Raw genomic sequence first — 22915 nt, 5'->3', positions numbered from 1 at the left:
ACGCTGGTATAGAGTCCCATGTTGGAGGTGCAATTCAGATACGGGGACCATGGGACACATTTTCTGGGCATGCCCGGCCTTGAGGAACTTTTGGGTGGAGGTGACCGGGACAATAAAAACTCTCACAAATGTAGATATCGCAGACAACCCAGCAGCGTGCCTTCTACACTTGACCGAACAGCCGGTTCGAAAATACAAAAAAACCCTCACGATGCAACTCCTGAACGCCGCCCGGGCCTGCATTCCCACACTGTGGAGGCAGCCTCAGCCCCCATCCAAGGTGCTGTGGTATTCCAAAGTCAATCATATTCTCCGGATGGAAGAATTGACCGCCACCCTTCACAACACTGAAGAGGCATTTAGTGTTACATGGAGGCCCTGGAGGTATTTTACTGGTAGTCGAGACTACATTCGGGAGGTGAGCAGCGCCCCTGTCCCAGAAAACGACTGAACATCTAACGTTTACCTACGTAGGCCATGTCTGCCCTGGGTGGCATCCCACCCCCTCCCTTTTTGTCTTTATTTTTCTTTTTTTCCCCGCCGCCATCCCCCCCCCTTCTCTCTCTCTGTCTTTGCACTCTCTTCTCCCCTGTCCTCCCTTTTGACTATGCCTTGTCTCCTTACTAGCCTTCGGGACCCAGAAGAACCCCAGGGTTCTGGACACGACCGGCTCATATTTTACTCTGGTTCACATAGGTCATGATAAGCTGGCTCGCTGTGGTCTCAGTTGTTCTCCATGATTACATTTGTCCGAACGGAGCTGCACTAGTTATACTGTACTACATGTCGGAGGTGAGGTTTCTCTCTTTTCTGCATGAAACTGTAGGACTCCCCTCTGAGAACCCAGAGTTATTTGGCTGCCTATTTTTTGTTACCATGTAATTGTGACCCTGGGTCATGCTGTATGGTTGACTGTTATATTTATGTTGTTCTACTTATACTTAATAAAAGAAAAAAAAAAAAAAGTCAATGCCAACAACTTAAAAAAAAAGCCTATGACATCGAGAAATCCCAGGCGGTCTCCCATCCAGGTACTAACCAGGCCCGACTCTTCTTAGCCTCCAAGATCAGACGAGATTGGGTGCTTTCAGAGTGATGTGGCCATAGGCAATCTCTTCAGGCACTCTCAACCCTCTTGACAAACACCAAGATGGTCACTTTCGGAAACAAGTGAAAAAAAAACAGGTCAACGCCAACAACATAAAAAGAAGTCTACGACACCTGGTATTCCCAGGCGGTCTCTAATCCAGGTACTAACAAGGCCCGACTCTATTTTGCCTCCAACATCAAACGAGATCGGGTGCTTTGAGGGTGATGTGCCCGTAGGCAATCTCTTCAGGCACTTTCAACCCCCTTGACAAATGCCAATATGGTCACCTTAGGAAACAAGTAAAAAATAAAATGAATTAATGCCAACAACATAAAAAGAAGCCTACAATAACTGGTATTCCCAGGCGGTCTCCCATCCAGGTACTAACAAGGCCCGACTCTTCTTAGCCTCCAACATCAAACGAGATTGGGTGCTTTCAGGGTGATGTGCCCGTAGGCAATCTCTTCAGGCACTTTCAACCCCCTTGACAAACGTCAAGATGGTCACCTTGGGAAACAAGCAAAAAAATAAAAAATAAGTCGTAAGCTAGAGACAATACGGCCCGAGTCCTCAATTTAATCCATGCGGCGCATGTACAGGGAAGGCCCTTGCTTATGTTGTCAACGGACGCGGAGAAGGCCTTTGACAGGGTGGCCTGGCACTTTATGCTGGCCACCCTGGAACATATAGGTCTTGGCCCCAACATGATGAGCTGGGTAATGTCGCTTTACTCCACGCCGTCGGCAGCGGTACGGGTGAACGAGTGGTGCTCGGACTCCTTCCCCATCACTAATGGGATGAGGCAGGGGTGCCCTCTGTCTCCCCTAATTTTTATTCTGACACTGGAACCACTTATGTGTCACGTTCGGAATGACCCGAATATTACTGGCATATCCAAACCCTCGGCACACCACAAAATTGCGGCATACACTGACGATCTAATTTTTTTCGTCTCCAATCCACACATTTCGCTTCCCAATATACTCGCGGCTCTCCGGCTATACGGCAGCCTATCAAACTATAAAATCAATTGCGCCAAGTCGGATGTATTGAATATATCGGTCCCGGATGGTGAGGCCAAGAGGCTACGCTCCGCTTTTCCATTCTACTGAGCTGAAAAATCTATACGTTACCTGGGCGTTGACATCGCAGCGGATTTGGCGCAATTGTACCCGCTTAATTTTGTCCCTCTCCTGAATAGACTTAAATCTGATTTGGGAAACTGGCATTCTTTAACACTAACCTGGTTCGGGCGCTGTAATGCATTAAAAATGATGGCCCTCCCGCGGATCTTATACTTGTTCCAGACATTACCGATCCGGTTACCCCCAATTTTTTTTAGACAACTGCAGGTGCTGCTCCGGGACTTTATTTGGGCGCGCAAACCGCCCAGAGCCCATTTGCAATTGCTTGCCAGACCAAAGGACAAGGGGGGTCTGGGTCACCCAGATCTGAGACAATACTACAGAGCGACTCTGCTAGAGAGAGTCGTTGATTGGCATTGTAATGGCCCACACAAGCAGTGGGTGGAGATGGAGATTGAGGATGGATCCATTCCCCTATTGATCTCCCCGTGGCTCCTGTCCTCCCTACCAAAAGACCTCAGAGATCACCCCGTAGTGGGAGCTACGTTGGCTGTTGTGCGGAGGTTGTTCCGCTGCACACACATTGCTCCCCTGCCGTCACCAATGACTCCGGTTATAGGTAATCCAGACTTCACACCGGGATTTACCAACAAGAAACTGCGACAGTTGACAGTGGTGGGGAAACAGTGTCTGGGAGAGGTGTGGCCCTCAGGAGGGCTCCGGACCACGCAAACTGTCGCCGAGCTTTCTGACCCTCCGCTTGACTTGTTTAGTGCTTATCAACTTCGTCACTTTCTTCTGGCATACAAAGGGCCCCCTACACTCCTAGAGACCTGACGCCTTATGAATCCATCTGTCACAAAAGGGAACCTGTGCGACACACCCTCTCCCTCCTGTACAACCTATTGAGTTGGTAGGAGGAGGAGTCGACCCCACCATTTATCCACAAATGGGAGAGGGACTTAGGCATCACATTTACCCCACAACAGATAGGGAAGATCCTGACCTTAGTACATAAAGCTTCCATCGCAAACCAATATCAAGAATCAGGATACAAGATAGTCTCACGCTGGTATAGAGTCCCATGTTGGAGGTGCAATTCAGATACGGGGACCATGGGACACATTTTCTGGGCATGCCCGGCCTTGAGGAACTTTTGGGTGGAGGTGACCGGGACAATAAAAACTCTCACAAATGTAGATATCGCAGACAACCCAGCAGCGTGCCTTCTACACTTGACCGAACAGCCGGTTCGAAAATACAAAAAAACCCTCACGATGCAACTCCTGAACGCCGCCCGGGCCTGCATTCCCACACTGTGGAGGCAGCCTCAGCCCCCATCCAAGGTGCTGTGGTATTCCAAAGTCAATCATATTCTCCGGATGGAAGAATTGACCGCCACCCTTCACAACACTGAAGAGGCATTTAGTGTTACATGGAGGCCCTGGAGGTATTTTACTGGTAGTCGAGACTACATTCGGGAGGTGAGCAGCGCCCCTGTCCCAGAAAACGACTGAACATCTAACGTTTACCTACGTAGGCCATGTCTGCCCTGGGTGGCATCCCACCCCCTCCCTTTTTGTCTTTACTTTTCTTTTTTTCCCCGCCGCCATCCCCCCCCCCCCCTTCTCTCTCTCTGTCTTTGCACTCTCTTCTCCCCTGTCCTCCCTTTTGACTATGCCTTGTCTCCTTACTAGCCTTCGGGACCCAGAAGAACCCCAGGGTTCTGGACACGACCGGCTCATATTTTACTCTGGTTCACATAGGTCATGATAAGCTGGCTCGCTGTGGTCTCAGTTGTTCTCCATGATTACATTTGTCCGAACGGAGCTGCACTAGTTATACTGTACTACATGTCGGAGGTGAGGTTTCTCTCTTTTCTGCATGAAACTGTAGGACTCCCCTCTGAGAACCCAGAGTTATTTGGCTGCCTATTTTTTGTTACCATGTAATTGTGACCCTGGGTCATGCTGTATGGTTGACTGTTATATTTATGTTGTTCTACTTATACTTAATAAAAGAATAAAAAAAAAAAAAGAAGTCAATGCCAACAACTTAAAAAAAAAGCCTATGACATCGAGAAATCCCAGGCGGTCTCCCATCCAGGTACTAACCAGGTCCCAACCCTGCTTAGCCTCTGAGCTCAAATGAGATTTGGCTCTTTCAGGGTGATGCAGCCATAGTAGATTTTTTCAGGCATGCTCAACCCTCTTGACAAACGCCAAGATGGTCACCTTGGGAAACAAACAAAAAAAAGAAGTCAACGCCAACAACATAAAAAGAAGCCTACAGCACCTAGTATTCCCAGGCGGTCTCCCATCCAGGTATTAACAAGGCGCGACCCTTTCTAGCCTCTGAGATCAGCGGAGATTGGGCGCTTTCAGGGTGATGTGCCCATAGGCAATCTCTTTGGACACTCTCATCCCTCTTGAAAAATGCCAAGATAGTCACCCTGGCAAACAAGTGGAAAAAAACAGGTCAACGCCAACAACATAAAAAGAAGAATACGGCACCTGGTATTCCAAGGCCGTCTCCCATTCAAGTACTAACTAGGCCCAACCCTTCTTAGCCTCTGAGATCAGAAGAGATAGGGTGCTTTCAGGGTGATGCGGCTGTAAGCGATCTCTTTAGGCACTCTCAACCCTCTTGACAAATGCCAAGATGATCACTTTGGGAAACAAGTGAAAAAAACAGGTCAACACCAACAACATAAAAAGAAGCCTGGGCATCTGGAAAACCCAGGCGGTCTCCCATTCAGGTACAAACCAGGCCCAACCCTGCTTAGCCTCTGAGACCAAACGAGATTGGGCGCTTTCAGGGTGTTGTGGCCGTAGGCAATTTCTTTACAGGGGGGGAGTGGTCTGAGCATGGCTGAGTGAGGGCGCGCAGAGTCCGTGCTCCGAGCAGAACCGACAGTCACAGGAGATTTGTGCCTGAAGATCCCGGGATGAGCGCACCTAGACAGAGGGAAACGAAAACCTCCCGTAGAGCTGCAGGGTGCGGTGGCCCCCAGTCTGCTATACAGCAGTATTTCTCCCCTAGGCGGATGTCGGCTGCCGGGCATATCGCTGAGATCACGGATACAGCCAAGCCCCGTGAGGCGGTGAGTGTGCAGCTGAATAGAGGAGAGATGAAGAGCTCAATTGATGCAGGGAACAGCGGAGTGGAAGACGAGGAGGCTGCCCCCCGCCGTATACGATCAGAAGCAGAGGATCTGAAGAGTCTAATTCAGGCTTTACCAACGAAAGCCGATATAGAGGCTCTCATTAAGAGAGTGGAGGAGACTCACCGTGCGGAGATCCAGCAGGTGCATACTGAGATCCAGCTCATTTCCGACCGTCTGACAGCGGGGGAGGTAAGAGTGTCCTCATTTGGAGGAAAAATAGAGAGAGTGGAGAGGGAGAGTAAGGAGCATGGCGAGACGATGGCGGAGATGCAGCTTCAGATCGAGGAACTCGAGGATCGCAGCCGTCGCTGTAACCTGAGGCTCCGAGGTGTCCCTGAAGTCGCTGAACAGGAGGACTTGCAGGGGAAGGTAATGAGCGTCTTTCACAAAGTTTTAGAGGGTAATGTCCCGGCTAACATGGACTTGGACACAGGGCGCTAGGACCTAAATCGATAGACCCCCAAAGACCCAGGGATATAATTTGCCGCCTCCATAGGTATGTGCATAAGGAAACTTTGCTGAGGAAGGCATGGGAGGCCGGCACTATTGAGATAGAGGGGTCAGTAGTGAAGCTCTTACCTGACCTCTCGCGGGCCACATTACAGCGCAGAGCACAGTTGCGAACTGTCTTGGACTGTGTACGACGGGAGGGATACACATACAGATGGAAATACCCGCTTGCTGTGGTAATAAGAAAAGGAACATCTACATGCTCATTGCGACTTTACAGCGATCTTTCAAAGATATTTGCCTTCATAGGTGTTGAGCCGTTTATGGTGCCAAATTGGAGACTCCCACTCTCTCTGCTACAGAGAAAAAAGCCAGGAGGGAAGGAGAGGGAGGAGAGGGAGTGAGAAGGAAGAGAGAAATATGTTACAGTATACTGGGACACACGCTGGAAATTAAGCCAAATTAAGCCATACCTCAGAATTTGTTTTTCTGCGTTTACTGGGGGGTTTTTTTTCCTCTTCCCCCATCGACCAGGTTCCCAACTTGTTTAATTACTTCCTCCCATGATGATTTGAGAAGTATGAGTGGAGTGAGATCTGTTCCCATTTTTTTTTGGATTGGTATGAATGGAGATAATGAGGGATGAGGTGGGGGTAGCAGGTGGGAGGAGGAGGTCTGGAGGAGGGAGAGGGGGGGGGACAGAGGGGGAATAGGATAGGAGATATAGACGGAGAGTTCAAGATAATTACATAAATATGATCATATGATTATATATAAATACGGAGGGAGAGAGGGAGGGAGGGGGGGATCGGGTCCCTTGGGGGACTTACATAACCTAGGTTCCTAGAAGAGGTGGTCACTTAGGAGAATATTATATTTCACGAGGGGGTAAAGAGATGGCTGGGAGAAAATGTGAGGATAGGGGTTTGCCGTGTCCTTTTTTGGGATTGATTTTTTTTTTTTTTTAGAAGTGTTGGGGGGGGGGGGGGGGGGGGGGGTATATAAATCTTTATTTTTATTTTATTTTTTTCTGAGAGAGGGAGGGGGTAAAGGAGAGGTGGGTTAGTGAATACATATGATGGTGGCATAAGGGTGGGCTTGGGCTTTGGGAGGGATAATGGGAGAAACAATGAGCAGGTGAGGGAGGGTTAGAGAAGGAGAGTATATTTAATAATAACACAAGGAATTGTTTGTTCTTGTTTTTTATTTATTTATTTATTTTATTTTTTTTAAAGAAATTAAATAACAAACATTGTTAATCACTAATATCACTAATCACTAATATCATCATTAATAAAATAAAAGCACATAGTCAGGGACCTGGGGGAAACGGAAGACCCAGGGGATTGGACCCCCCCTATCTGAACCTAAAGATGAATAAAATACTTCCATGAGATGTACCCTTCGGTTTTACCCCCCCCCTTTCCTCTCTTTCCCCCCCCCTTTTATTTTTTTTCTCTCTTAGTTGAAAAAGGATGAGGAATGTATGGTGTTATTGTATAGCTGTATTAGTGTATTAATGTATTGTATTGTTGGAATAAGGTTGATACACAATATGGCCCTCGGAGGAGGGGAGAGAGAAACAGAGAGGAGATATGGAAAATGGGAATGAGGGGGGTGTGATCAATATAAACATAGGGGAGGCTTAAGTGGCGGACAAATGTGGGTACACGTATGTACTTGCTTACACAGGACCAGCTGTGTGTGTGTGTCCATGCATGTGTATATGTATACATGTGTATATGTATATATGTAGACGGATATGGTCGGACATATTTAATTTGGTCTCTCTTTTTTTTTTTTTTCTCTTCTGCAATCTCTCCTTTCTTTTGCAAGAGCCATGTTGGAGTAGACACAATGTGTAATGAAGTAACAGGTGACATTAGAAAACCTGCTATTATAAAAGACTGGCGGAGTGCACGGGGAAAGCTCGGCCTGGAGCAGCCATGCACAACCACAAAACCCCATTAGGTCAACACTCATAATCCGGAGGGTCCGGAAATTGAGTGGTTAAAAGCAGTAGAGCTTTGAGATTTGTGGGGAGGCCGTGTGTAAACGGCCAACCCAGGGATTGGTAGTGAGGGAGGGAGGGAGTAGTAAATCGGACGGGAAGGTGGTGGGAGGGGGTAGACTTAAAAGGTTTTTTTTTTTTTTTTTTTTTTTTTTTTTGCCTCTCTTTCCGAAGAGATGTGGAAACTTTAAAAATAATGTCCTTGAACGTAAAGGGATTGAATGTCCCTGAAAAAAGACGAATGTTATTCCATGATTTAAAGAGACTGAAGATAGATGTAGCGTTTATTCAAGAAACGCATTTCAGAGAAAACAATCTCCCTTTGTTAAGGAATACGGGTTATCCAATGGTCTACCACGCATTCAATCCGGATTCCAAAACCAAGGGAGTAACCATTATGATATCAAATACAGTAGCATGGAATCACAGAGATTCCTTGATAGATGCAAAGGGAAGGTATTTGTTCGTAAAGGGGACTATAGGAGGGATAGGAGTAACATTAGCAACATATTATGCCCCCAATATACAACAAGACTCTTTTGTTAAAGAGACATTTGATAAACTTATGGAATTTGTAGAAGGACAGTTGATTATGGGGGGAGACCTTAATATTCCATTAATCCCTAGTGAAGACACCTCATCCGGGACTTCGTCAGTGACACCTAAAATAAGAAAGAGGATATCTCAGGCAATAATAGAAACAAAACTGGTAGATATATGGCGATTATTACACCCCAAGGAAAGAGACTACTCTTTTTTTTCTAATCCGCATAGAGTGTACTCACGGATAGATATATTCTTTATTCCGCATAAACAACTATCCTCAGTTAAGGAAGCCACTATTGGTTTAATTACCTGGTCAGATCATGCCCCAATCTTTTTAAAATATAATCTAACAGGAAAAAAACATTTAACCCCCAGGATGTGGAAACTCAATGAGAGCCTCCTTCAAGACCCCTTAGTGCTGGAGGATGTCCGAAAGGAGATAAAATTCTTTTTTCAGGAGAATGAAGGTCCAGAAAGTTCCTCGGGAACAATCTGGGAAACGCACAAGGCAGTAATTAGAGGAGTACTGATTAAGCATGGAGCAAGGATTAAGAAGGAAAGAGAAACTAAGTTAACAGAACTTTTAGCAAAAATGCAACACTTAGAAGCCCAACATAAACATGCTCAGAATCTAGAAGTTGAACAAGAATTAATAAGTACACGTAGGCAAGTGACAGATCTGTTACAGTACAGAGCTAAAATGACAATGCAGATAGGACGTAAGTGTAGTTATGAATCCGGCAATAAATGCGGAAAACAATTGTCGAGAGCATTATGAGAAATACAAACAAAGACATACATACCTACAATTAGGAAAAAAGATGGGGAGGAAGAGTGGATGCCAGAACAGATTGCTGGTGTGTTTGGCGATTTTTACTCCTCAATGTATAATTTGAACCTGAGAGCATCAGATCAGGCTAAGATAAACGAATATATAAGCTCAAGTGAAATGCCATCTCTGACAAGCACTGCACGGGAGGAGATGGAATCGCCAATCACACTAGATGAGGTACAAAACACGATAAAGCAGATAAAAAGTGGGAAAGCACCTGGCCCAGATGGATTCTCAGCCCAGTATTATAAGATGCTTATGCCGGAATTATGCCCGTATATGGTTAAATTGTTCAATGAAATAGGAGACATATCGACTTTCCACTCAGAAACAGTTAAAGCTACAATTACAGTGATACAGAAAGAAGGTAAAGATCCGAAACAATGTGGAATTTATAGGCCAATATCCTTGCTGAACACGGATCTGAAAATATTCAGTAAAATATTGGCCTTGAGGATACAACAGTATTTGCCCTCTTTGATTCATCAAGACCAAGTGGGATTTGTCCCAACAAGAGAATCAAGAGACAATACTATCAAGGCCTTAAACTTAATGCATACAGCCAACTCCGCCGAGACCCCCTGCATATTTTTAGGAACAGATGCAGAAAAGGCTTTTGACCGGGTAGGGTGGGGGTTCATGTTCTCGGTACTCCGACATATAAAGTTAGGGGGGAAAATGATAGGCTGGATAGCAAGTTTGTATGAAAAACCTACAGCTCAAGTAAGAGTAAACGGAGTGGTATCTTCATCTTTTCCGATAACAAATGGGACCAGACAGGGATGTCCACTGTCCCCTTTGTTATTCGCGTTGACCCTCGAACCACTGCTATGTAGAGTAAGGCTTAACAGGGATGTCCAAGGAATAACCATAGGAGGAACTCATAATAAAGTGGCAGCATATGCAGATGATATGCTTTTTACAGTGACGAATCCGACAATTTCGCTCCCAAATCTATTTAAGGAAATTGAGGCATACAGTATACTATCCTACTTTAAAATAAACTGTTCCAAGTCAGAAGCCTTGATGATAGCAGTCCCAGAGAAAATGACGAGATTAATAAAACTAAATTACAAATTTAATTGGACGGATCAAGGCCTGAAATATTTAGGAATAATGATTGCAACAGACCCCAATAAAATATATGAATTAAATTTTGCGCCGGTATTGAAGATGGTACGTGGATGCCTGGAGAGATGGCATAGGGGAATACATTCTTGGTTTGGAAGAAATAATATAATCGAGATGAATATTCTGCCAAAACTCCTGTACCTCCTCCAGGCAATTCCAATTCTAATGCCAAGGAAATTTTTTAGAACTATACAAACATTATTCATGAAATTTATATGGGCAGATAAACAACCAAGGATACGGAGGACACTATTAACATTACCGAAGCAATACGGGGGACTGGCAACACCGGACATATATAAATATTATCAGGCAATACATCTAGGCCGACTGTTGGACTGGTGTCGACATGGAGACCAGAAAATATGGGTAAATTTAGAGCAAGCACAATGTAGGGAGCTATTACTGCGACAGTTGACAGTGGTGGGGAAACAGCGTCTGGGAGAGGTGTGGCCCTCGGGAGGGCTCCCGACCACGCAAACTGTCGCCGAGCTTTCTGACCCTCCGCTTGACTTGTTTAGTGCTTATCAACTTCGTCACTTTCTTCTGGCATACAAAGGGCCTCCTACACTCCTAGAGATCTGACGCCTTATGAATCCATCTGTCACAAAAGGGAACCTGTGCGACACACCCTATCCCTCCTGTACAACCTATTGAGTTGGTAGGAGGAGGAGTCGACCCCACCATTTATCCACAAATGGGAGAGGGACTTAGGCATCACATTTACCCCACAACAGATAGGGAAGATCCTGACCTTAGTACATAAAGCTTCCATCGCAAACCAATATCAAGAATCAGGATACAAGATAGTCTCACGCTGGTATAGAGTCCCATACCTTCTGAATAAAATGAATAGATCAATCCCGGATGTTTGTTGGAGGTGCAATTCAGATACGGGGACCATGGGACACCTTTTCTGGGCATGCCTGGCCTTGAGGAACTTTTGGGTTCCCAGCAGCGTGCCTTCTACACTTGACCGAACAGCCTGTTCGAAAATACAAAAAACCCTCACGATGCAACTCTTGAACGCCGCCTGCATTCCCACACTGTGGAGGCAGCCTCCTTCCCCCCTATTCCCTATACGTAGCCATCCAAACTTTGAACCGGGGACCCACTTAGAAATTCCAACCTAGACAACGTGTCTAAATTTGTCATTGATGGAAAATGGCCTTCTTTCTCAACCCTAACAGATCCGACAGGGCTTTTCCAACTGCCTTTTTCGAGAGCGGCGCAATGACATAATTTTCTCCATTCCATCCCCAATCCTCAAACGTTCGCCCGCCCTCAGACAGAGTTTGAGACTCTATGCAGGAGCGAAGGCCCCATTCTTTCTCTTGCACCATTCACAGATTCCCATTAAGAAGTACAAAAAAATAAATTTTACGGCATGTGATAAATGCGGCGAAATCCTGCATCCCTCTCTATTGGAAAAAATGCCCCCCCCCTTTCATTACTCAGTGGCTTAGGAAAATAGAGGACATTAAAAAAAATGGAGGACTTGATCCTCACATCACAAGGTAAACAAGAATTTTTTAAACAAACCTGGGACATCTGGAATACCTTTATATTCTCGCTGGAGCTAGTGCTCTGAGCTTTCCTTGACTGGCCCCTTGGACAGTGGCCGCCATCGTGTCTCATCCCCTCTTCTCCTTTCCTGATCTTTCACCCCTTCTCTTTTCTGCCTTCCTCCCCTATCTCTCACCCCCTCCACCCCCTCTCTCTTTTGGAAAAGTGGAAAATTGGGAATGACGGCCCCACACCCCCCTCAGGATGGATTATGCCGGAGGGACCTGGGGTTTGTGTGACCCTGGATCTTGGTACAGTACTTTATCCGTGCCTCGAATCATTGTGATTGATGGAAGGCAGACTCACAGTTGCGAATATACTGTACCTGTATCAAGTATTGTTCAGCTGCTTTTTTCTCTGTATTTCTCTGTTGCATTGTCTACTCGGGGGACCGTCTTCCCCTGTTTGGAGAAAAAATTGTATTTGAAAAAAAAAAAGAAGCCTACGACACCTGGTATTCCCAGGCGGTCTCCCATCAAGGCATTAACCAGGCCCGACCCTGCTTAGCCTCCAAGATCAGACGAGATGGAACAGATTCAGGGTGATGTGGCCGTAGCCAATATCTTCAGGCACTCTCAACTCTCTTGACAAACGCCAAGATGGTCACCTTGGGAACAAGCGGAAAAAAATAGGTCAACGGCAACAACATAAAAAGAAGCCTACGGCATCTGGAAATCCCAGGCGGCCTCCCATCCAGGTACTAAACTGGTCCCAACCCTGCTTAGCCTCTGAGATCAGATGAGATTGGGCTCTTTCAGGGTGATGTGGCCGTAGGAGATTTCTTCAGGCACTCTCAACCCTCTTGACTAACGCCAAGATGGTCACCTTTGGAAACAAACAAAAAGTAAACGCCAACAACATAAGAAGAAGTCTACAGCACCTAGTATTCCCAGGTGGTCTCCCATCCAGGTATTAACAAGGCCCGACCCTGTTTAGTCTCTGAGATCAGACGAGATCTGGTGCTTTCAGGGTTATGTGGCCATAGGCGAGCTCTTCAGGCTCTCTCAACCCTCTAGACAAACACCAAGATGGTCACCTTTGGTAAACAAAAAAAAAAAAAAACAAGTCAACTCCAACAACATAAAAAGAAGCCTACAGCACCTAGTATTCCCAGGTGGTCTCCAATCCAGGTACTAGCAAGGCCCAACCCTGTTTAGCCTCTGAGATCAGAGGAGATCGGGCGCTTTCAGGGTTATGTGCCCATAGGCAATCTCTTTGGGCACTCTCAACCCTCTTGACAAATGCCAAGATAGTCACCTTGAGATACAAGCGATAAAAAACAGGTCAATGTCAACAACATAAAAAGAAGGGGGGCGTGGCCGGATGTGAACCAGGGAGGACGCACGGTGACTGAGCTCCAGGCATCCTTCTTTCATCCTGATCCATCCTCTCTGCTGACGGACCCGGGAACGCTGTTAGCCTCCCTCCTGCACTGTGGACCATCCTCGGAACCGGCTGGGCTGTTTATTTCGGAGCCCGGCGGTGTCTCTGGAGCTCCGGTCGGCTGCGGCCTAGCTGCCTGGTGGAGACCGGCCGCCATCTTTGAGGCCCGTGAAGCCTCCGGGACGCCCGCGGTGGAGTGCCGCGCTCGCGGAGCGCATCTGTGAGCGGGCCGTACGGGAGTGGAGCATTGCGGACGTGCGCTGGGAGCTGTGACCGGACCCCTCACCGAAATTGTCGCTGCCGCGTTCGGCAGGGGCGGCGGCTCGCCTGGAGTGTGTGGAGGCTGAAACCCAGGAGGAGAGGTGAGCCTTGGAGTTGGGGTTCGCTGCAGGGTGCCCCAGGACTGAGACTGAGGGAGTGAGGTGGTGGCCTGTGACAGTTATTGGCAGTGTTGTTGCTCTCTCACACTGGTTTTTGGCTGGACTCTCTTAAAGGGACATATCCTGTTCTGTATGCAAACTGCTGGACTGTCTGCTGCTGCTGAATCCTCCTGCTGAACTTATACCACGCAAAGTATTGCGCTGCACTATACATTATTCTAGCTGTTTGTTCGCTCTGTGGCTGCCCTACTCTTAAAGGGGCGCAACTTACTGCCTGCATACCATCCTGCATAATCTCAGTCTGTCTGCCTGCTCCTTCATGCCCTCCAAAGGCAAGTCCGCTGCTAAGAAGGCACCGCCGCAGCCTACACAGAGCCCTAGTGATTTTTTGAACCAATTTAAGGCGCTGATGGCAGATATGGAACAGGCGGCAGCGCAGGCGGCCGCTCCGCCCGTGCCTGCTACCCCTCAAGCCAATGATACCACTGTTATTCTTGCGGCAATTGAGCAAAGCAGAACATCATTGCTGGTCCGCATAGACCATTTGGCGGAAGAGTGCAATCTCATAAGAGCTGATTTGGACAAATTTAGGGGCCGACTTTCTGAAACCGAATCCTGAGTCTCGGCGACGGAGGACGCCACTAGTCGCCATGATGAAGCCATTCATGCTTTGCAGTGCACTGTTCAGAATTTGGTGGCGAAAGCTGACGACGCAGAAAATCGCATGCGGAGGAACAACGTTAGGGTTCTGGGCCTCCCAGAGGGGGCTGAGGGGGAGCGCCCTGCTGAGTTTGCGGAGAGCTTTTTTAAATCACTTCTTCATTTGACAGAGGTCTCCCCAACCTATGTGGTGGAAAGGGCTCACAGGGTACCCACTGGCCGAGGGCCGCCGGGGGCTCAGCCCAGGCCATTCCTGGTACGATTCCTCAATTTTAGGGACCGGGACTGTATACTGCGCGAGGCACGCAAACACCAGACCCTGCCTTTTGAGAACACAGTGGTGCATCTGTATCCTGATTTCTCGGCTGACTTGCAGAGACGGCGCAAGACCTTTACGGACATCAGAAGACGGCTGCGAGAGAAAGATTTGAAATACTCCATGCTCTATCCTAGTCGGCTGCGGGTGCAACATGGGGGTTCGGTGAAGTTTTTCAATACTCCTGCTGAGGCAGATGCCTGGCTCCAGTCGCTGAGATAGGCGAGGCCGGTCATGGTCTATTTACTACACGGCGGGATTGGTTCTTCTCTTCATTTTTCTTTTTCTTTTTTGCCTTTTGCTATGGCCCCCTTCAAGAGTTTGGCCGGACTGCTCCTTGGAGGTTGAGTTACCCGTGTGCTACCATAGAATTTCCCTGCCATGGAAGTTTGCTCCCTCGGGCTTGGGGGTGGGGGGGGGGGGAATTTGAAGGTGGCTGCCCTCTCCTCACAAGTACATCTCTATGAACACATAGTTGAGTGTAGTGCCCCTTCTTCTTCAGTATCTGTTGGCTATCCTCTTGGACACATCAAATCCTGGGAACTGAAGGGGGCATATGTGGTCCGGATGTGGCAGCAAAGGCGGGAGGGTCCTGAAGCAGAGTTGGGAGCTCCGGGACACCCACCGTGTTTATGACAGTTTATTTTGGTGACACTTTCACACCCCCTTTTTATTGTTTTTTAGGGGGTGTCAACTTTTTTCTTTGTGTCTTTAGGTCCTTTTTGGCCTCATGATGGTTATGCCCTCAAGGACTGTTTTAGGACATGGTTTGGGGACAAGCTGCGTGTACCTGTTTTTTTGGTTTGCTACACAGCAGCAGGGAGTTTATGGGGGTCAGGGGGTGGGGTTTTTTAGTAAATGCAGCCCTCCAAGTCAGTTTTTTTATTTTTCATATGCTTGGTTACCCGTATGTCACACATGGTCAACTGTATTCCCTTCTGTTAATTGTGTATTGTGTCTCTTGCTGGACGAGTTTAATGGGGGATGATGGCGGGACAAATGTTTAATGTGGTCTCCTGGAATATCCGAGGACTGAATGACAAATTCCGTAGAGCTTTAATGTTTCAATTCTTAAAACCGCTTAGTCCTCATGTGGTGTTCCTGCAGGAGACGCATCTGGACGGGAGCAGGGTGCTGGCCTTACGTAGAGCCTGGGTACAACCGGCGATACATGCAACGTACTCTACTTACTCCAGGGGAGTGTCAATCTTAATTAGTAGGGTGGTACCCTGCACCGTACATCGTGTGATCTCGGACCCTGGGGGAAGGTATCTGATTGTAGTTGCTGATATTGGCACATACAAGGTGGTCTTAGTTAATGTTTATATTCCACCCCCTTTCCAGGTTCAGATTTTGTATGATATTTTGGGTAGATTGGCGCCCTACATGCACCTCCCTCTCCTTATTGCTGGGGATTTCAATGCCATACTCTCTGCCACCTTGGACTCCTCAAATGCGTCTAGAGTGGCATCGGCTGACCTTTCTGCCTGGGCGGCTACGGCTTCCCTGACAGAATTGTGGCGGTGTAAGAACCCTACTACTAGAGGTTACTCGCATCTTTCCAAAACGCATAGATCCTCATCGAGGATTGATTTGGCGTTCGCAAATGCATCAATGTTGCAGCTGGTGGGCGGAGCTACATATTTAGCGGGTGGTTTGCCTGATCATACGCCCCTGTCAATACATATTGGTCTCACCTCAGGTTCTAGGGGGGGGGGGGCTGGAGGCTCAACCCTGGCTGGCTGGAGGTAGAGGAGGTGTCCACTCAGGTTGCGCCACACTTTGGTCAGTATTGGGAGGATAATGTGGGATCTGCCGCCCCAACCGTGGTGTGGGATGCTTTTAAAGCTTGCATGCGCGGTCACTATATCTCGGCTATTAAACAGGCACGTAGGTCCTATAATCAGAAAGAGCAGGAATTGCAGGACAGGGAGAGGGTGTGTGCTTTGGCACATGCTAATAGCCATTCGGATGTCACGTATGGTGAACTTCTGGAGGCGAGGCGTGTTTTGGCACTCCACTATACCGAGTTAGCTCACACGTCTAGGACAAAGCTGGCTGAATCCCTTTTTGAGCGGGGGGACAAAAATGGCAAGTTGCTTGCTATGTTGGTAGCGGACCAGAGAGTTCAGACTAACATACCTTGCATTAAAAACGATCAGGGGGACATTCTCACAGATCCTGTGGCTATCTTGGACACTTTTGTGGAATTCTACAGAACCCTGTATGCTCCTCTCCCGGCTTACAGCTCACTTGAGCTGGACGGGTTGTTGGCGTCCCTGGGTGTCCCGGTGCTGTCTGAAGGGGACAGGGACATGTTGGACGCTGATATAACTGAGGAGGACATTGAGAGGGCCATTAGGTCCTTCCCTTCACATAAGTCTCCGGGTCCCGATGGTTTCTGTGTTGAATGGTACAGGGCACATTTAGAGGACTTGGTACCCCGGCTAAAGGGTCTCTTTCACTACTGTATTGAACACAGGTGTCTTCCTGACTCCCTATTAGAGGCGCAGGTTATTCTACTGCCAAAGCCGTGTAAGGATCCCCTGTCATGTTCATCTTACAGGCCAATAGCATTGCTGAATCAAGATTTGAAAATCTTAACAAAAATTTTGGCTACCAGACTCTCCCAAGTCATCACTACCTTGGTGGACATAGATCAGACGGGATTTATTCCGCAGAAGTCTACGGATACCAATTTGCGCAGGCTGTTTACTCATCTGCAGGTCGAACATGACAGGACGGGCGAGAGAGTAGTGGTCTCCCTCGACATGGCTAAGGCCTTCGATTCTGTAGACTGGCGATATATGCTAGCAGTTCTGCGGCACATGGGTTTTGAGGAGGTTTTTGTAACTTGGATTTCTCTACTTTATAGCAACCCTCGGGCGGTTATCAAAATAGGTGCCTTGATCTCCTCTCAGTTTGAAGTGGGCAGGGGCACGCGTCAAGGGTGCCCGCTGTCTCCATCCTTATTTGTGTTAGCAATAGAGCCCTTGGCTATAGCTTTGCGGAGGTCCCCTGAGGTTGGAGCTTTGGAGGTAGGGGGTATCAAGGAATGCTTAGCGTTATATGCGGATGACATGCTTCTATTTCTGCAGGACGCAGGGCCTTCCTTGGAGGCTGTGTTTAAGGTGCTTGACACCTTTGCCACATACTCCGGGCTTCGGATTAATTGGGAGAAGTCAAACGTTATGGCTATTGACGGGGGGCTCGTGCTTTGGCGACCACTAAGGTCCCCATTGCATGGGTGCAGGAGTTCAGGTATTTGGGTGTGAGGGTGTCCCCAAGAGTGGGTGATTATATGTCTCTCAATTTTCTTCCATTGCTGGCTAAGGTGAAGGTACAACTGGATGCATGGAAACATTTGCCGCTGTCCCTGATTGGTAGGGTTAACCTACTGAAAATGAAAGTTTTACCAGTGTTTTTATACTATTTGCGAAACACGCCAGTTTGGATCCCCTGCTCCTTTTTCAGAAGGGTGAACAGTCTGTTCAGTTCGTTTTTGTGGGCCGCTGCGCATCCCAGGATAAGTCTCCGTGTTTTACAGGAGCCCTGGGGTCAAGGTGGCTTGGCTTTACCGGATCTTTTTAAGTATTTTATAGCTGGACAGATGGTGGTCGCCAGGAGATGGTTAACGAGGGATGATGGGGACTCCGCCACGGTACTAGAGGCAGCCCTTATGGGCTCGTATGAGAGTTTATCCTACCTGGTGTAAGGGGGCCAGGGGCGTCTCCTTCCCTGACAGTCTCCATGCGAGTAACGGTGTGAGCTTGGGACAGGCCGCAGGTCTTGATGAAGAACAGAGGGGGGTGCTGGTCGCCGGACGCCCCTCTCTGGTTTAATCCCAGGCTGCCGCATTTTGGTGCGATTCCTGACCCGGTGATATGGGCCAGGGTTGGCATCAAACAACTCGTGCACATAGTGGGGGGGACCAGGCTATACACTTTTGATCAACTGAAAGCGAAATACAATTTACCGAACTGGTATGTTTTTCGCTACCTCCAGTTGAGACACGCCTTCCTCACCCAGTTTGGTTCGGATGCTTTGGAGTTGGGTGTGTCTCCTCTGGAGAGGGTGCTGCGGACGGGGGACCTTTTGAAGCCCTTATCCGCGGTATACAAAGAGCTGTTCGTTGATAGACCCAGTGTGGTACAAAAATGTAGGGACACATGGAGCGCTTTGGTGGCGGACTTTGGGGGGGAGGACTGGGACGACATGTGGGCCTATCCTTTCCAGACTCTGGTGTCGGCCAGAGATAGACTTATTCAATATAAAATTCTATACAGGGTGCACTACACACCTGCAAGGCTAGCTGGAATGTATGGTACGGGTGCGGTGGGTTGCTGGAGGTGTACGGAGGACCGAGCTGGCTTTGATCATATATTTTGGCAGTGCCCACTGATTAGGGACTTTTGGAGGGGTGTGACGGATACCATCCAAACAGTCCTCTTGGTGCCGATTCCTCTTACGGTCGCGGTTTGTTTGCTGGGGCTGGTGGAGGAGTTGGCTCCTAGAAGGGCACAAAGAACTATGATTTTTCTGTCTTTGTTCTATGCGCGTAAAGCCATTCTGCTATATTGGAAAAGGCCTGAACCACCTACTGTGTCCTATTGGAAAAGCCTGATTAACAAAGCACTTCCACTTTACAAGGCCACGTACCTTAGTAGGGGATGCTCCAAAAAATTTGAGAAAGTGTGGCAGGGCTGGCTAGACGCCAAAGATACTTTGAATTAGTTTGCTGAGGGGGGAGAGGACTCCTGGATAGCCAATAGGAGCACGGGGCAGATTGATGCTATGTGCTCTGTGGGTTTTTCTGTTGTGCATTCGGAGTCAGGGTGCATCATTACTTTTTGGGGAGCCAGTTTTTCTCTGTGGAATATGGTTGATGACTATGACTATGAATGTGTTTAGTGATTTGTATTTGACTGGGGGGCTGCACAGGGGCATGGGTGGGGGGGGGGGGGGGGTTTAGGTCATATGTTTGTATGTGTTGTTTGTGTTGAAAAACTGTTCATAAAAACAAATTTACAAAAAAAAAAAAACAACATAAAAAGAAGAATACGGCACCTGGTATTCCAACGCCATCTCCCATCCAGGTACTAACTAGGCCCAACCCTTCTTAGCCTCAGAGAAGAGAAGAGATAGGGCTCTTTCAGGGTGATGCTGCTGTAAGCGATCTCTTTTCGGCACTCTCAACCCTCTTGACAAATGCCAAGATGGTCACCTTGGGAAACAAGGGAAAAAAAAATGAATCAATGCCAACAACATAAAAAGAAGCCTACAATAACTGGTATTCCCAGGTGGTCTCCCATCCAGGTACTAACCAGGCACGACTCTTCTTAGCCTCCAAGATCAGACGAGATTGGGTGCTTTCAGAGTGATGTGGCCATAGGCAATCTCTTAAGGCACTCTCAACCCTCTTGACAAACACCAAGATGGTCACTTTGGGAAACAAGCGAAAAAAAAACAGGTCAACGCCAACAACATAAAAAGAAGTCTACGACACCTGGTATTCCCAGGCGGTCTCCCATCCAGGTACTAACAAGGCCCGACTCTTCTTAGCCTCCAACATCAAACGAGATCGGGTGCTTTCAGGGTGATGTGCCCGTAGGCAATCTCTTCAGGCACTTTCAACCCCCTTGACAAACGTCAAGATGGTCACCTTGGGAAACAAGCAAAAAAAATAAAAACTAAGTCGTAAGCTAGAGACAATACGGCCCGAGTCCTCAATTTAATCCATGCGGCGCATGTACAGGGAAGGCCCTTGCTTATGTTGTCAACGGACGCGGAGAAGGCCTTTGACATGGTGGCCTGGCACTTTATGCAGGCCACCCTGGAACATATAGGTCTTGGCCCCAACATGATGAGCTGGGTAATGTCACTTTACTCCACGCCGTCGGCAGCGGTACGGGTGAACGAGTGGTGCTCGGACTCCTTCCCCATCACTAATGGGACGAGGTAGGGGTGCCCTCTGTCTCCCCTAATTTTTATTCTGACACTGGAACCACTTATGTGTCACGTTCGGAATGACCCAAATATTACTGGCATATCCAAACCCTCGGCACACCACAAAATTGCGGCGTACGCTGACGATCTAATTTTTTTCGTCTCCAATCCACACATTTCGCTTCCCAATATACTCGCGGCTCTCCGGCGATACGGCAGCCTATCAAACTATAAAATCAATTGCGCCAAGTCGGCTGTATTGAATATATTGGTCCCGGATGGTGAGGCCAAGAGGCTACGCTCCGCTTTTCCATTCTACTGAGCTGAAAAATCTATACGTTACCTGGGCGTTGACATCGCAGCGGATTTGGCGCAATTGTACCCGCTTAATTTTGTCCCTCTCCTGAATAGACTGAAATCTGATTTGGGAAACTGGCATGCTTTAACACTAACCTGGTTCGGGCGCTGTAATGCATTCAAAATGACAGCCCTCCCGCGGATCTTATACTTGTTCCAGACATTACCGATCCGGTTACCCCAACTTTTTTCAGACAACTGCAGGTGCTGTTCCGGGACTTTATTTGGGCGCGCAAACCGCCCAATTTGCAATTGCTTGCCAGACCAAAGGACAAGGGGGGTCTGGGTCACCCAGATCTGAGACAATACTACAGAGCGACTCTGCTAGAGAGAGTCGTTGATTGGCATTGTAATGGCCCACACAAGCAGTGGGTGGAGATGGAGATTGAGGATGGATCCATTCCCCTATTGATCTCCCCATGGCTCCTGTGCTCCCTACCAAAAGACCTCAGAGATCACCCCGTAGTGGGAGCTACGTTGGCTGTTGTGCGGAGGTTGTTCTGCTGCACACACATTGCTCCCCTGCTGTCACCAATAACTCCGGTTATAGGTAATCCAGACTTCCCACCGGGATTTACCAACAAGAAACTGCGACAGTTGACAGTGGTGGGAAAACAGCGTCTGGAAGAGGTGTGGCCCTCGGGAGGGCTCCCGACCACGCAAACTGTCGCCGAGCTTTCTGACCCTCCACTTGACTTGTTTAGTGCTTATCAACTTCGTCACTTTCTTCTGGCCATACAAAGGGCCCCCTACACTCCTAGAGACCTGACGCCTTATGAATCCATCTGTCACAAAAGGGAACCTGTGCGACACACCCTCTCCCTCCTGTACAACTTATTGAGTTGGTAGGAGGAGGAGTCGACCCCACCATTTATCCACAAATGGGAGAGGGACTTAGGCATCACATTTACCCCACAACAGATAGGGAAGATCCTGACCTTAGTACATAAAGCTTCCATCGCAAACCAATATCAAGAATCAGGATACAAGATAGTCTCACGCTGGTATAGAGTCCCATACCTTCGGAATAAAATGAATAGATCGATCCCGGATGTTTGTTGGAGGTGCAATTCAGATACGGGGACCATGGGACACATTTTCTGGGCATGCCCGGCCTTGAGGAACTTTTGGGTGGAGGTGACCGGGACAATAAAAACTCTCACAAATGTAGATATCGCAGACAACCCAGCAGCGTGCCTTCTACACTTGACCGAACAGCCTGTTCGAAAATACAAAAAAACCCTCACGATGCAACTCCTGAACGCCGCCCGGGCCTGCATTCCCACACTGTGGAGGCAGCCTCAGCCCCCATCCAAGGTGCTGTGGTATTCCAAAGTCAATCATATTCTCCGGATGGAAGAATTGACCGCCACCCTTCACAACACTGAAGAGGCATTTAGTGTTACATGGAGGCCCTGGAGGTATTTTACTGGTAGTCGAGACTACATTCGGGAGGTGAGCAGCGCCCCTGTCCCAGAAAACGACTGAACATCTAACGTTTACCTACGTAGGCCATGTCTGCCCTGGGTGGCATCCCACCCCCCTCCCTTTTTGTCTTAATTTTTCTTTTTTTCCCCACCGCCATCCACCCCCCCTTCTCTCTCTCCGTCTTTGCACTCTCTTCTCCCCTGTCCTCCCTTTTGACTATGCCTTGTCTCCTTACTAGCCTTCGGGACCCAGAAGAACCCCAGGGTTCTGGACACAAACGGCTCATATTTTACTCTGGTTCACATAGGTCATGATAAGCTGGCTCGCTGTGGTCCCAGTTGTTCTCAATGATTACATTTGTCCGAACGGAGCTGCACTAGTTATACTGTACTACATGTCGGAGGTGAGGTTTCTCTCTTTTCTGCATGAAACTGTAGGACTCCCCTCTGAGAACCCAGAGTTATTTGGCTGCCTATTTTTTTGTTACCATGTAATTGTGACCCTGGGTCATGCTGTATGATTGACTGTTATATTAATGTTGTTCTACTTATACTTAATAAAAGAATAA

The 22915-nt window shown here is 48.0% G+C and overlaps 8 pseudogenes; all 8 read right to left on the bottom strand.

The window, feature by feature from the left end:
• Positions 1-990: 990 nt before the first annotated feature.
• On the bottom strand, positions 991-1109 carry LOC143948049 (5S ribosomal RNA; annotated as a pseudogene).
• A 320-nt stretch (positions 1110-1429) lies between these two features.
• On the bottom strand, positions 1430-1548 carry LOC143949862 (5S ribosomal RNA; annotated as a pseudogene).
• A 10768-nt stretch (positions 1549-12316) lies between these two features.
• Positions 12317-12435, bottom strand: LOC143949833 (5S ribosomal RNA; annotated as a pseudogene).
• Positions 12436-12533: 98 nt separating this feature from the next.
• On the bottom strand, positions 12534-12653 carry LOC143950037 (5S ribosomal RNA; annotated as a pseudogene).
• Positions 12654-12745: 92 nt separating this feature from the next.
• LOC143948949 (5S ribosomal RNA) lies at positions 12746-12864 on the bottom strand (annotated as a pseudogene).
• A 102-nt stretch (positions 12865-12966) lies between these two features.
• LOC143949407 (5S ribosomal RNA) lies at positions 12967-13085 on the bottom strand (annotated as a pseudogene).
• Positions 13086-19891: 6806 nt separating this feature from the next.
• LOC143946722 (5S ribosomal RNA) lies at positions 19892-20010 on the bottom strand (annotated as a pseudogene).
• Positions 20011-20110: 100 nt separating this feature from the next.
• Positions 20111-20229, bottom strand: LOC143949428 (5S ribosomal RNA; annotated as a pseudogene).
• Positions 20230-22915: the final 2686 nt, after the last annotated feature.

The sequence above is a fragment of the Lithobates pipiens genome, unplaced genomic scaffold (assembly GCF_037356315.1).
Source record: "Lithobates pipiens isolate NorthernLeopardFrog02 unplaced genomic scaffold, aLitPip1_a1.2 Scaffold_30, whole genome shotgun sequence".
Classification (NCBI taxonomy): Eukaryota; Metazoa; Chordata; class Amphibia; order Anura; family Ranidae; genus Lithobates; species Lithobates pipiens.
The sequence above is the reverse complement of the archived record's forward strand: the minus strand, read 5'-3'. Positions and strand labels throughout refer to the sequence as shown.